General features: G+C 37.4%; 1 pseudogene; it reads left to right on the plus strand.

The window, feature by feature from the left end:
* LOC125877461 (nuclear pore complex protein NUP88-like) overlaps nt 1-10,396 on the plus strand; it is a 53,201-nt pseudogene extending 42,805 nt beyond the window's left edge.
* The last annotated feature ends 4,473 nt before the right edge of the window (nt 10,397-14,869 follow it).

Genomic DNA, 14,869 nt, shown 5'->3' on the forward strand with positions numbered 1-14,869 from the left:
AAGTAACCAAGAAAAACACATTTGAGGGCACGAGGGGCTAATTTATCTTTTCGGGGGGCTAAGTTATGAACAAAACAGTGCTCCCAAAGACACTAGGGGGATAGAGTATATGTGATTGAGGAAATAGTAAGGAATGTGGAACCTAATTCTGAATAGAGGATAAGGGAATTCTATTTATTAAATAACAAGACGTAAGGACTGCATCTCCCCAAAAATGCAGCGGAAGATGGTGTGAGAAATATATGGGAAAAATAGTATTGAATTGTTGTTTTAATTATTACATAAAGAACCCTATTTGTAGACACTATATAATACAATTCCTTACCAAATAGGAGACTATAAACTATTCCTATTTTGTGTAGGATTGTGTTTTCCTATTCTATTCTAACACTCCCCCTCAAGCTGGTGCATACAAATTATATGTACCTAGCTTGTTACAAATGTAATTAATACGAGGACCGGTGAGGGAATTGGTGAAGATATCTGCAAGTTGATCATTAAACTTCACAAATTTGGTAACAATATCACCTGAGAGTATCTTTTCTCTTACAAAGTGACAATCAATCTCAATGTGCCTAGTCCTTTCATGAAACACTAGATTTGATGCAATATGAAGGGCCGCTTGATTATCACACACAAGTTTCATATGATCGGTTTCTCCAAACTTCAGTTCTCCAAGCAACTCTTTGATCCAAACTAGCTTACAAGTTGCTATAGCCATTACTCGATATTCTACTTCTGCACTGGATCGAGCAACCACACTTTGTTTCTTACTCTTCCATGACATAAAATTACCTCCAACTAAAACACAATATCCGGATGTAAAACGTTTATCAAAGGGTGATCCTGCCTAATCAATGTCTGTATATCCGGTGATATGTATGCTCATGGCCTTGACCCTCAAAGAGTAGTCCTTTACTAGGAGCTGACTTTATATATCGCAGAATACGAACAACTGCATCCCAATGACTATCACAAGGGAAGTCATAAACTGACTTACAACACTCACAGGAAAAGAGATGTCCGGTCTAGTCACTGTGAGATAATTCAACTTCCCAACTAATCGTGTATACCTTTCAGGATTATTTAGTTGCTCCCCCTGTCTTAGAAGGAGTTTAACATTCGGATCCATAAGAGTGTCAATGGGTTTACATCCCGTCATTCCTGTCTCCTCAAGAATGTCTAAAGCATACTTGCGTTGAGAAATAACAATACCTGATCTAGACTGAGCAACCTCAATACCAAGAAAATACTTCAGTCTGCCGAGGTCTTTGCTTTGGAAATGCTGAAAAACATACTACTTCAAATTAGCAATACCAACTTGATCATTACTGGTGATAACAATATCATCAACGTAAACAACCAAATAAGTACACAGATTTGGTTCTGAATGCCGATAAAACAAAGAGTGATCAGCACCACTACGAGTCATGCCAAACTCCTGAATTACTGTGCTGAACTTTCAAAACCAAGCTTGAGGAAACTGTTTCAGACCATATAGTGACCGACGCAATCGACATACAAGGCTACTAGACTCCCCCTGAGCAACAAAACCAGGTGGTTCCTCCATATAGACTTCTTCCTCTAGATCACCATGCAGAAAGGCATTCTTAAAATCCAACTGATAAAGAGGCCAATGACGAACGACAACCATAGATAGAAAAAGACGGACTGATGCTATTTTTGCCACAAGAGAGAAAGTGTCACTATAATCTAGCCTAAATATCTGAGTATGCCCTTTAGCAACAAGGTGAGCCTTAAGCCGATCGACTTGACCATCTGGACCAATTTTGACCGCATAAACCCAACGACAACCAACAATAGACTTACCATTAGGAAGGGAGACAAGCTCCCAAGTACCACTCGAATGTAAAGTAGACATCTCATCAATCATAGCCTGCCTCCATCCAGAATGAGAAAGTTCTTCTCCTGTAGTCTTAGGGATGGAAATAGAGGACAAAGATGATACAAAGGCATAATGGAGTGAAGATAAATGATGATAGCTAAAGAAAGTATAATGTGGATTAATATTTCGAGTAGATCATATACCTTTTTAAAGTGCAATCAATTGACTAGCAAGAGGCAAGGCCGCAGTGGGAGCAGGGTCTGGCGCATGACATGAATCATTTGAGACTATTGCTGGACATGGACGCCGATGGTAAGTTAGGAGTGGTGGCACAAAAATTGGAGATTGAGAAGATACCGTAGGTCCCTCAAGAGTCTGTATAGGCAAGACTTGAGGTATGGGCAAGACCTCAGAGATATTTGGATGATCAGAAGATGTGTAGTAAGGTTTAGATTCAAAGAATGTTACATCGGCAGACATAAGATATCGGCGGAGATCATGTGAATAGCAACGATACCCATTTTGAACTCGAGAGTAACCAAGAAAGACACATTTAAGAGCACGAGGGGGTAATTTATCTTTTCTTGGGGCTAGGTTATGAACAAAGCATGTGCTCCTAAATACACGAGGAGGGATAGAATAGAGATGTGACTGAGGGGATAGTATGGAATGTGGAACATGATTCTGAATAGAAGATGAGGGCATTCTATTAATTAAATAACAAGATGAAAGGACTGCATCTCCCCAAAAACATAGCGGAAATGGGATTCAATGAGGAGAGTGCGAGTAGTCTCAATGAGATGCCTATTCTTTCTTTGCGCTACACCATTTTGTTGTGGAGTGTATGGACAAGATGTTTGGTGAATAATTCCTTGGTCAGACATAAACTCTTGAAACTGGAATGATAAGTATTCTAAGACATTATCACTACGAAAAGTAAGAATAGAAACACCAAAATGATTTTTTATTTCAGCAAAGAAACTTTTGAATATAGAAAATAACTCAGAACGATCTTTCATTAAGAAAACCCAAGTACATCTCGAATAATCATCAATGAAACTAACAAAGTAACGAAATCCTAAGGTGGAACTGACTCTACTAAGACCCCAAACATCAGAATGAACTAATGAAAAAATAGACTCTGAACAACCCTCAGTACCACGTGGAAATGTGGCACGAGTGTGTTTCCCAAGTTGACACGACTCACAATCTAATTTGGATAAACTAGGCACCATCTGTTGCGGTTTAGATAGACTCGGATGTCCCAAACGTTTGTGAATGAGGTCTAGAGGATCTGTAACAGAGCATGCTGTGAAGGAATTTAAAGAGGTAAGATAGTAAAGGCCTTGTGATTCATGTCCTGTGCCAATCGTCTGTCTCGTACTGCGGTCCTGCATGAGAAAAAAATCATTAAAAAAGGTTATGCCACAATGTAGGGAACGTGTCAAATGACTAACAGATGCCAAATTAAAAGGAGAACCAGGGACATAAAGAACAAAGTCTAGAGTGACAGAAGATAGTGGTGTGGCTTTTCCAACCCCTTTTGGTTTTGTTTGTATCCCATTGGCCAAAGTAATAGCAGGAAGAGATTATGAATAAACAATATCTATCAGAAGCTATTTGTTACCATAAACATGATCAGAAGTGCCCGAGTCCATGACCCATGATCCATGAGTATTAGACTGTGAAACACAAGCAAACGAATTACCTGCAATAGCAACATCATGTTGAACAATCGAAGCTACTTGTGGGGACGTTTGCTTACTTGTTCGATATTGAAGGAACTCATCATATTTTGATTGAGCAATATGAGCATTATGGGATGATCGATCAGGTGGAGCAACAAATGTTTCTTATGAAGATGTATGCTTACTTGCACGATTTTGAAGGAACTCATTATATTCCTTAGAGTAGCAGGATCATAACTGGTGGTGAACCATGCAAATTATGACGTATGTCACGAGTGTGTCCAGACTTATGACAATAACTACACTTAGATCGAGGTTTTCCAAGACGACCTCCTCTTCGTCGATTCTCCATAGATTGATATGCTCAGTTTTCTATGGTTTGAGATGCGAGAGCAGATAAGTCAATGGTTGGTGATGAAACTACTTTGTGGCTAGGAGGCGCGGCAAGACGAAGTAGACAAGAGAATAATTCATCAACGGTAGGAATGGTAGCACTAGCTAAAATCTGATCACGCACTGAATCATGGTCAGTAGAAAGTCCAGCAAGTGTAAGAACTAGAAACAACGTCTGTCTGTGTTCTTGTTGTTTGTCCACATTTGTAGTGATTGGCATCAACGTGTCAAATTCCTCCCTGACTGCTTGTACCTGACCCAATTAAGTAGACATATCAGATTCTTGTTTCTTTAAGCTAGTCATTCTAGATATCACATCATAGAATCGAGATATATCATTAGTAGATAAAACACGAGCCTTTTCCCAAACTGAATAACATGTTTGGGATGAGTGAAACAAGGGCATCAACTTGGAATCGATCGATCGGCATAGGAGACTACATAATTGAGCATCAACCTTCTCCCATTGTGCTTTGACTTTATTCTCTGTCTCACTAGCCTTTGCCTTTTCATCTACCATACAAGTATTGTTGGTTAAGTGATCTTGAATGCCTTGCCCCTTTCACCATAACTCAACCGAGGAAGCCCAAGCTAAATAGTTTGAGCTTCCGATTAATCATTTTGAAGTGATCATAGTACTTGAACTACCTATATTCTTGGAGCCAAAAATATCAATCCCTAAAGACATATTATGAATTTAGAGAGAGGGAAAAAAAAGCAGACAAGAATGGTCGGAATCTGAAAAAAAAGGGTTCAGTCGCCGAAAATTAGGTCTGATTACCCAAAACTGGTCGAAATAAGAAAATAAATATACAGTCTTCCTCGGAATGGAGAGGCGACCTCAATGAAAAAAAATTGGTCGAAAAAATTTGCCGGAAAGTGTCGCACGCACCGGCGCATGACCCGAAGCTGGAATTGCCGACGGCGCGTGGGGGCAAGTGACGTGGTGAAACTCAGAGGAGCCCATTGGGGTTTGCTCGCCTGAGTATTCCGCACCTCGTGGTGGTGTGGGTTTTCGCACAACACTTGTAAAACAAGACAACAATGCAAACAAGCCATTGATAGTCACCGATTCTGACCTTTTTTTTTATCATTATTATTATTATTTTTTTTGGGTAAGTTTCTCACCAAGCTCTGATACCATGTGAGAAATATATGGGAAAAATACTATTGAATTGTTGTTTTAATTATTACATAGAAAACCCTATTTATAGACACTATATAATACAAATCCTTACCAAATAGGAGACTATAAACTATTTCTATTTTGTTTAGGATTGTGTTTACCTATTCTATTCTAACAGGATTCAAGGAGAAGGGTACGAGCCGTCTCAATGAGATGCCTACTCTTCCTCTCTACTACACCATTCTGTTTAGGTGTGTATGGACAAATAGTCCGGTGAATAATGCCTCGGTGAGTCATAAACTCCTGAAATTGGGAGAATAAGTACGAATAGAAACACCAAACTTATTTTGTATTTCAGCAAAGAAACTTTTGAATATAGAAAATAACTCAAAACGATCTTTCATTAAGAAAACCCAAGTGCATATTGAATAATCATCAATGAAACTAAGAAAATAACGAAATCCTAAGGTTAAACTGACTCTACTAGGACCCCAAATATCAGAATGAACTAATGAAAAAATATACTCTAAACGACCCTCAGTACTACGTGAAAATGCAGCACAAGTGTGTTTCCCAAGTTGACATGACTCACAATCTAATGTGGATAAACTAGAAAAACTAGGCACTATCTTTTGTTGCTTGGATAAACTCGGATGTCCTAAAAATTTGTGGATTAGGTCTGGAGGATCTGTAATAGAGCATGCTATAAAGGAATTTGAAGAGGTGAGATAGTAAAGGCCTTGTGATTTATGTTTTGTGCCAATCATTTGTCCCGTATTGCGGTCCTGCATGAGAAAAATTGATCAAAAAATGTTATGCTACAACGTAGGGCATGTGTCAAACGACTAATAGATGGCAGATTAAAAGAGAGAACCAGGGGCATAAAGAACAAAAAACTAGAGTGACAGAAGATAGGGGTTTGGCTTTTCCAACACCTTTTGGTTTTGTTTGGATCCTATTGGCTAAAGCGATAGGAGGAACAAATTGTGAATAAACAATACCAGACCAAAGTGATTTGTTACCAAAAATATGATTAGAAGCGCCTGAGTCCATTACCCATGATCCAAGTGTACTAGACTGTGAAACACAAGCAAAAGAATTACCCGCAACAGAAACATTAGGTTGAGCAACCGAAGCTACTTGGGGAGGTGTTTTCTGACTTGCTCGATACTAAAGGAACTCATCATATTCTGTCTGAGTAATAAGAGCATTATTGGATGGTTGATCAGGCTGAGACTGAGCAACATAAGGTACTTGTGGAGATATTTCGAAGGAATTCATTATATTCCTTTAGAGCAATAGGATCATAGCTGGGTGGTGGACCATGCAAACTATAACATATGTCACGAGTGTGTGGTTTCCCAAAACGTCCTCCTCGCCAATTTTCCATAGACTTATATGTTTGTTTTTCTATAGTTTGAGATACGAGAATAGATGAGTCAACAGTGGGTGATGAAACTACTTTGTGACTAGGAGGCACAACAAGATGAAGTAGACGAGAGAATAATTCATCAATTGTAGGAACCTTAGGACTGGCTAGAATCTGGTCACGCACATAATTATGTTCAGTAGGAAGTCCAGCAAGTGTAAGAACTAGAAATAATGTCTATCTATGCTCTTGTTGCTTTTCCACGTTTGTAGTGACTTGGCATCAAGGTTTCAAATTCCTCCATCACTGCTTGTACTTGTCCCAAGTAAGTAGACATGTTGGATTCTTGTTTCTTTAAGTTGGTTATCTGAGATATAACATCATAGAATTGAGATATGTCATTAGCGTATAAAGCACGTGCTTTTTCCCAAACTGAATAACATGTCTGGAATGGGTAAAACAAGGGCATCAACTTTGAATCAATAGAGTGCCATAGGAGGCTACATATTGAGCATCCACTTTCTCCCATTATGCTTTGGCTTTTGCATCCTCATCACTAGACTATCTTTTCATCTACCACACAACCATTGTTTGTTAGTGATCTTGAACACCTTGACCCTTGCACCACAACTCAACTGAGGCAGCCTAAGCTAAATAGTTTGAACTTCCTATTAATGGTTTTGAAGTGATTATAGGGCTTGAACTTCCAATCCCCATATTTTTGGAGCCAAAAACATCACAATCAAAGACATTTTTTCAAAATTTAACTTGAAAGTAGTAAGAAACCTCTGAAAACTGCCGGAATCTGCGTACAGTGTTTGAAAACTGCCTAGAAATTCTGATTTGCTGAGAACTTGCCGAAAACTGCATGGATATTTCCGGAATCCTAATTCCAGCGATCGGATCTGGAGAAAACTAGATGGGTTTTGATTGTAAATACTGGACGACCTCAACAGATAAAAAATAGTTCAAAATAATGACCGGAGCAGCCCTAAGGCGCCGGAGCGTGATCCAGATATCACTGGAAAACTTCTACTTTCAAACAGCGCGTGAGAGGGCGTGAGGGGTTATTTCCGGTGGTTCTGTCTGGGGTTTGGAGCCTCTTGATGGTGTTGGTTTTCGCACAATACCTTCAGAATGAAAGATGACACAGATCAGCCCTAACCATCACCAAAATTTGACATGGTGACTTGAAGTTTCTCACTAATGCTCTGATATCATATGAGAAATATAGACAAGAATATTATTGAATTGTGTATCTAAATTGTTACATAAAGACCCTATTTATAGACACTACGTTAGAATCCTTTTCCAACAAGGATTGCTATTCCTATTCCTATTCTAACAGTTCTTAAAATAATGACGAAAATAGCACTGATGAGCTGGAAAGATGAGTAATGGACCAGATCACAATAGAGCCACCCATGTATTTACCTCACATCTTCTGCAGATTTTCAATTTCTTCTACTTCTGGGTATTGATTCAATGGAATTCAGTTGCGCAATTTGATTGATTTAAAACATTATTCTGCAAATAGTCTTTTGTTCCTAAATGACCCAAGCAGACCATCTTGTGGCCAGGATGGGGTTCTTTATGTAGATGATCAGATGCATCTGTTGGATGCTACTTCATTTCTGTGGAGCATATTGCATAGATATTTCTATATGCCTTGTAAATGGAGTTCCCACCCCTCCATTTCATCATATCCAATTTACTTATTAAACAAGATTGAGTGGAAGCCATTTTTATATAAATTGTTAGCAGATTTGTTGTAATAGTGGTGTTGTTAGTTCCCCTATCATCTGAGATTGTATTTCAAATTTCAACTGTGCATTGCTTTGCACGGAAGAAGAATTTAATCCTTTGGTTCTATGCCCTCTTCCTCCTCATTTCTCACTTGGGTCAGAATCAAAAGAAAATTTTATTTTTCTTTCATTTATCAGTTCTTTTGACAGTAGAGTGGTCTCTTCATGTTATGATTAACGGTACTTTTGTTCTATTATCAGGTGTACTTTGAGCTTCAACATCATGCACCTCATGTAAAAAAGATCATCGATGATCAGCATTCTCGATTATGCAAAGCACAACAAAAGATTTTGGAAGTTGAAAGGAAACAGGAAAAGATCGAGGATCGTGTTGAGCATGCAGTTTGGTTTCATGGTGAGCTAGAAGAGCGCTTGCAAAGCCTGAGACACCTACCGGTAGCACATAAGAGATCTCTATCTAAAGCTGAATGAGAGTTTAAGTTTGAACTTGGTAATATGCTCATCGAATGCCAATGCTTGATGTAGTTTTATTTTGGTTTGTTGTGAATGCTAGCTCATCATGGTGTAGAAACTGATATAATGCACGTACATATGTCTAGTCTTTTGCAATTTTCCAACAGACTATTTTCACCACCTCTCTGGATGCTCGAGAAGCCAACCCCTAATGGAGACTGGCATGTAAGCCCTAACAATGGCCAATGAGTTATTTGTGTGTCTCTGATAGTTCCACAAAATTACTTGTTTACACATCTTATTAGGGGCTTCAGGGTGGGGGTTCCCTTTACCCACCTTAATTTGAAAATTCCTTAGCTAATACCCAATGATTTGGAAACATGAGAGACGTATGTTTCCAACTCTTTGATCGTGTTAAGAGCCTCAAATTTTAAAAATAAACCGAGGCAGAATCAACTGTCCAAATCAATTCAAATGATCCAACAGTCAATCTTTTTTATTCTATGATTTATTTCTTTCTCCTTTTTTGAGTTTTTCATTCCCAGCACCTCCTCCTCCTCCACCTCCATCAAAACCACCACCGCCACCATTGGCAACACCCTTTGTTCTCGACCACCACACTGCTTTCAAGGCCTCAACAATCCCACCTCAAACCAGTCTAGTGGAGTTGCTGGGATCAGAGATGTTTGGCGGCATTTATGGTGGTCATGTCGTTTTTGTTTTGTGTCGAGTTGATGCCAGATTGGTGGGTAGAGAGAGAAAATGTGAGTTGAGTGAAGAGAACATTGAGTTTGTGGGGGATGGGGGTGGATTAAGGGGGATGGTTAAAGTTGAAAATTGGTGGTCGTGTGAGGAGCTATATAGATTGGTTTAATGGCCGAATGGGATGTTTTTGCTAGAATTGAGGGTGTACAGACAGATTGCGACTGGTGTTTTTCTTTTTCTTGTGGGTGGGGTCTGAAAGGAAGCGAGTGTTCTTATGTTGAAACAAATGGGGCGGGCGGTCCTTAATGATGGTCAAATAGTGTCTCACTGTATTAGTGGCGTGTAATACTCATCCTGAGATAAAGTGGTCTGACAGGGGTGTTAGCTACATAATTTTGTTTATTAGGATAGTAAAAGGAATCTTATTCTTTCAGGGTTTAAACAGGAAATAGGTGTAAGCTTGGGTGGAAAAGTATGTATTAGAGTATTAATTTTTCTGGCTTTAACCTTTGCGTATGGAACTGAACATTATCTTTTTACGTAACGCAGATAGATTTAGGGGAGTGGAGTTTGATGCTCTACGCTCTTCTATTGAAGCAGTAAATGCCAGGTTGAAAAGATACACACATTCTCTACAGGCCAACCGATCAAATGAAGAGCGACAAGTATCAGTTAGGAGAATAAGGCATGTCGAAGAAAATGAAATGTCACTGCTTAAAGCATCACTTGAAAAGCTGTCAGTTGTGAACAGTGAAAATTCAAAGAAGGTTAAAGTAGTTGAATCGGCACTGAAAGGCCGTGAAATAGGCACTTGATGATCGTATGTTGAAATGTGCTTGTGATGCACAAGTCAAAAGTTGTTGATACCCAACTTGATTGCCTTTGTGACTAGTAAGTGTGTTATTGCCAAAATTATATCATTCTCTTAACTGAAACTACGAGTCGAAGTAGGTTACTGGTGCAAAAGCAATTTGTATATGCAGACATCAATGACATGAGCATTGAAAGTAGCTTTAGGCCTTTTATTAATTTCCTCCAGATTATTCGTTTTTTATTTGAAACCTAAGCACACTGTTTTAGGTTGATTTTTCATACATTTTATGCAGTTTTGAATTTGAACTAAAAAAACCTCCATGAACTAGTCTGTAATCATCAACCACACTAAAAGCAAGTTTTGCAGAAAAAATACTAATAGAAAACCATTATATTTATACTTTTTTGATTTTTGTCCTTCTCACAAACTATAGTGAATTTGTCTAAAAGATAATAAGACGACAATTTTTTAAACCCTCTCTTTCTCCCTATCTCTATCTATCTATAAGTATGTCATTAATGAGTGAACTTTCAACTAAATTATGACTTTGATATTTTGAAGATTTACGACAATCAGAAATTCATATAAAATATAAAATAAAGAGGAAATATAGAAAGAACATACGAAAAAAAGTTAATAATGCAACATCATTTTTACGATCATAATTATTAAAAAATAGAAGGAAAAAAGTTATATGAAATTAATGAACAATCTTCTGAGCTCTTGTTGATTCCACTCCCATAGACCAATAACAATTTAATAGCCTTCGTCTTATTCTTCAATTTAACTAAAATATGAATATAATAAGCACTGAATACATAACAACTTAAGAGGCAAATATAATCATTAATGTCTCTATTTTTTTTATAGGAATATGAAATAGCAAATAATGTCATGAATATAATTATTAATTATTTTAGGGGTTAGGATGATAAAAAGTTGTAAAAATAATAAAAATAAAAATCATTAAATTATACATGACATTTAGAGAAATGACCTTTTAATTCTTAGCATTGCATATTTAATATAATTAAGAGGGTTAAATGAGCGCTTTTTAGTGCCTTTTTATATATCACATAGTTGAGAAAAAAATAAGTTATATTTGCTTAGTTGTAAAATGAGGGCCAAACACAATAATACTAACAAGAAATGGAAGACAAATACTAATAAGAAGTATATAGTAGAGAGTATTCTTTTATCTCTTTTTTGTTGTTATTCACAAGGGTGAAGCATACTCTTTTATAGTTAGTAGAAATCACCCGTTTACAATGTTAAGCAAATACGTTAGAAGCTCTTTAAGTGATACATTAAATGGGACATTACGTTAGGTGTAGATTGAAAAGAAACATCCACACATTGAATGGATTTGTAACACCCTCCCTTGGATGTTTATAGATAATGTGCCTCGTTAAAACCTTACTAGGAAAAACCCGGTGGGAAAAGCCTAGTGAAGGAAAAAGAGTACACACATCTTGTTATACGCCTTGAGTACTGCGTCATTAAAAACCTTACCAGGAAAATTAAATATGACAAAACCTTGGCTAAGGGAGAAAGAGTACAACGCGTATTTTACTCCCCCTGATGAAAAATTTATTTGATATCTTGGAGACGACGCATTCCAATCTTATATCTTAGCTTCTCAAATGTTGACGTTGGCAATGCCTTAGTGAATAATCTGCAAGATTATCACTTGAATGAATATATTGAACATTTATCTCACCATTTTGTTGAAGATCATGTGTGAAAAAGAACTTAGGTGAGATATGCTTTGTTCAGTCTCCTTTGATATATCCTCCCTTTAGAGCTATGCAAGCAACATTATCTTCATACAATATTGTTGGAGTCTTTGTTTGCACAGAAAGACCGCATAATTGCACACTCTCGACTGGCTTCATGAATGGTTATTATCTCTGCATGATTTGAAGAAGTAGCAACTATTGTTTGCTTCATCGAACACCATGATATAGTTGTACCTCCATATGCGAATAAATAGCCTGTCTGAGATCGAACTTTATGTGGGTTAGACAAATAGCCAGCATCTGCATAACCGATCAATTCTGGCTTGGATGCATTAGAATAAAACAATCCCATATCATTTGTTCCTTAAAGATATCTGAATATATGCTTAACACCTTTCCAATGTCTTCTTGTTGGACATGAGCTGAATCTCGCCAATAAACTTACTGCGAAGCAAATATTTGGTCGGGTATTGTTAGCAAGGTACATTAGTGCCCCAATAGCACTGAGATATGGAGTTTCATCTCCAAGAAGCTCTTCATCCTTTTCATGAGGTCGGAATGGATCTTTATTTATATCAAGAGATCTCACAACCATCGGGCTACACAATGGGTGTGATTTATCCATGTAAAATCGCTTCAAAACTTTTCTAGTATATGTTGATTGATGGATAAATATTCCATTTTTCAAATCTTCAATCTGAAGGCCCAGGCAAAATTTTGTCGTACCAAGATCTTTCATTTCAAATTCTTTCTTCAAACACTCAACAACTTTTGAAAGCTCTTTAGGAGTTCCAATGATGTTCAAGTCATCAACATAGACATATATTATTACAAATTCAGATTTTGACCTTCGTATAAAAATACAAGGACAAATAGGGTCATTTTTCTACCCTTCTTTTAGAAAATATTTGCTAAGACGATTATACCACATTCACCCTGATTGTTTCAATCCATATAAGGATTTCTAAAGCTTTATTGAACACTTTCTTTTGAATTTTTATATGCTTCAGGCACTTTGAGTGCTTCACGGATTTTCATAAAAAATATTGTGGTCTAGTGAGCCATACAAATAGGCTGTGACAACGTCCATTAGATGCATTTCCAGCTTTTCATGAACTGTCATATTTATCAAATACTTGAAGGTAACTTCATCTACCACATGAGAATATGTCTCCTCATAGTCAATACTATGCCTTTGCGAAAATCCTTGTGCCACAAATCGTGCTTTATATCTTATGACTTTACAATTTTCATTGCGTTTTCGCACAAAAACCCACTTGTACCCAACTGGCTTGACATCTTCAGGTGTTTGGACTATTGGTCCAAAAATTTCACGTTTTCAAGTGAAGCCAATTCTGTTTGAATTGCTTCCTTCCATTTTGACCAATCATTTCTCTGTCTACATTCATTGATAGATCTTGGTTCTAAATCCTCATCTTGTTGCATTATTTCAACTGCAACTTTATAGGCAAAAAATATTATCCATCACAATGTTATTTTGATTCCACCTTTTTCTCGTCGAGACATAATTTATTGAGCTTTCCTCAGTCTCATTATTTTCAGGTGCATAGACCTCCTTAGTGGTGCCATCATTTTTAATGTCTCGGAGATCTTCATGAGCAATTGCCTCCATATTATGATCATTTATTCCTTTTTTTCATGGATTTTTATCCTTGGAACCAATTGGTCTACTACGTTTTAAGCGTGGTCCAGACACGTTTTCCCTAACATTTTGTCCTATCGGGACATCAACTCGAACTTGAGCATTAGGAGCTGGGATATATGATTTAGTAACCCATGGAAGGTTAGTAAATGCATCCGAGAGTTGATTTGCAATATTCTACAAATAAATCATCTTTTGAGCTCACATTGATTTGTTCGAGGATCTAAATGAGACAGAGAAAGCAAATTCCAATCTATCTCATTTCCCAACTGCTTTTGTTCTCTCCCTAATGTTGGGTATACTGATTCATCAAAATGACAATCAGCAAATCTTGTCGTAAATAAATCTCCAATTCTAGGTTCCAAGTGTTTTATAATAGAACGAGATTCATACCCAACATATATCCCCAACCTTCTTTGGGGATCCCTCTTTGTGCATTATGGTGGAGGAATAGGAACATATACTGCACAACCAAATATTCTAAGATGGGAAATGTTTGGCTCCTGACCAAAAACCAATTGTAATGGGGAGATGTCATGATAATTGGTTGGCCTTATGCGCACAAGTGCCGCTGCATGCAAAATAGCATGCTCCCAAACCGAAACATGCAACTTTGTCCTTATCAACAATGGTCTAGCTATCAATTGAAGGCGTTTAATCAATGACTCTGCTAAACCATTTTGAGTATGAACATGTGCAACGGGATGTTCAACTGTTATTCCAGTGGACAAACAATAATCATTAAATGCCTGAGATGTAAACTCACCAGCACTATCAAGACGAATTCTTTTTATTGCATAATCTGGAAATTGTGCTTTTAACCTTATTATTTGAGCCAACAACCTCGCAAAAGCCATATTGTTGATGCATCTATGAAGACCATATAATATTTAAATGGTCCACATGCAGGGTGAATAGGCCCACATATATCACCCCGTATCCTTTCTAGAAATGCAGGGGATTCCACCCCAACTTTAGCCACTGATGATTTGATAACCAACTTTTCTTGTGAACAAGCATCACAAGAGAATTCCTTTGATTGAAGAACATTTTGATTCTTCAAAGTATGCCCATGTGAATTCTCAATTATTCTGCGCATCATATTATAACCGGGATGGCCCAACCGGTCATGCCAAATGATAAAATCATTAGAGCCATTAAACCTTTTGTTTACAACAACATGTGATTCAACTGTACCAATATTTGTATGGTACAACCCAGAAGAAAGTGCAGAAAATTTTTCATGTACAGTTTTCTTCTCTGCATTTATTGTAGTTATATACAGGTATTCAACCTTTCCTTCATTC

This window comes from Solanum stenotomum, chromosome 9, assembly GCF_019186545.1.
Source record: "Solanum stenotomum isolate F172 chromosome 9, ASM1918654v1, whole genome shotgun sequence".
NCBI classification, from domain to species: Eukaryota; Viridiplantae; Streptophyta; class Magnoliopsida; order Solanales; family Solanaceae; genus Solanum; species Solanum stenotomum.